Genomic DNA, 1,227 nt, shown 5'->3' with positions numbered 1-1,227 from the left:
GGCGGCCCCTGCTCGTGCGTTTTGGGGATGCTCCCACGCGCTGGGTGGTTTTGGGGTGGTTCTCGTGCGTTTTGGGGTTGCTCGTGCGTTTTGGGGCTGCCCCCCAAGCCCCAGGGTTGCCTCGTGTTTTGGGGCAGCCCCCTGCCCCTTGGGGCTGCCCCACATGTGCCAGGGCTGCCTGCACGGCCGTCCCACACCGCGGGTGCTGGCCCCATCCCCGAGCGCATCCCTGACCCCGGTGCCGCAGCCACCTCGGGGCGTGCGGGTGCAAGTTGGGCGCTGGGGCCGGGGTGCTGGGGGCCGGGTGGGTGTTGGGGGCCAGGTGGGTGCTGGTTTCTCCAGGCTTTGCTGCTGCCTGCCGGGGCCGAGTCTCCACAGCTCCGTGATCCTCCGGGCCCCAATGGGGCCAGGGAGCCCCGGCGACCGGGTGGCAGCGGCTGGGGTCCGTGGGGCGCCCCACAGCCCTGCGCCGAGGTGGCCCAGCAGTGTCAGCCCGTGGGGAGCCGCAGGCCGTGGCCCAGGGCCAGCAGGGCCGGTGGTGAAGGACGTGGAGGGGACGCGTCTGGCGCCGGCCCCRTGCAGACAGACACACGTCCCCGGCACCAAGGGGACCCCGGGGGCTCCGGGCCACCGCAGCGGCACGTCTCCGGCTCTGGGCCATCCTGATCTCCAGCTTTGCGCCAGCCCAGCAACGTATCTGCCCTCTGGGCCACCACCGCAGCACGTCCRTGGGTCTGGCTGCCCCCGTGGGGCTTCTCTGTCACATCCCCATCTCTGGGGCACCCTGAAGGCTCCTCCCGCGCTGTGGGACACCCCAAGGAGTTGTCTCCAGCTTGGGGGCATCCCGAGGGCACGTCCCTGGCACCGAGACACCCCAAAGACACATCCCAAAGGCTCGTCCCCATCTTGGGGGTGCCCCAAAGAGGCGCCTCTATCCCTGGGACGCGCCRAAAGGCTCATCCCTGGCTGTGGGACACCCTGGAGACACGTCTCAGGCTCTGGGAGACCCCAAAGGGACATAGCCATCCCTGGGGTGCCCCGAAGGGATGTCCCCAGTTCGAGGCCACCCCGGGGACGTGTCTCCATCCCTAGGACACCCTGGAGACACGTCTCCACCCCCAGGACACCTCCATCCCTGTGACACCCCAGAAGGATGATTCCATCCTTGGGACACCCCGGAGACACGTCTCCACCCCGGGGACGCCTCTGGGGCGCCCCGAGGGGACG

At 70.2% G+C, this 1,227-nt stretch overlaps 1 protein-coding gene across 1 annotated transcript in view; it reads left to right on the top strand.

The window, feature by feature from the left end:
• LOC146586375 (ADP-ribosylation factor 3-like) overlaps nt 1-1,227 on the top strand; it is a 7,018-nt gene that overhangs the window by 3,311 nt on the left and 2,480 nt on the right. The window lies entirely within an intron of this gene.

Source organism: Rhea americana, unplaced genomic scaffold (genome assembly GCF_003343005.1).
Source record: "Rhea americana isolate MKP2758 unplaced genomic scaffold, rheAme1 scaffold_695, whole genome shotgun sequence".
Taxonomy (NCBI): Eukaryota; Metazoa; Chordata; class Aves; order Rheiformes; family Rheidae; genus Rhea; species Rhea americana.
The sequence above is the reverse complement of the archived record's forward strand: the minus strand, read 5'-3'. Positions and strand labels throughout refer to the sequence as shown.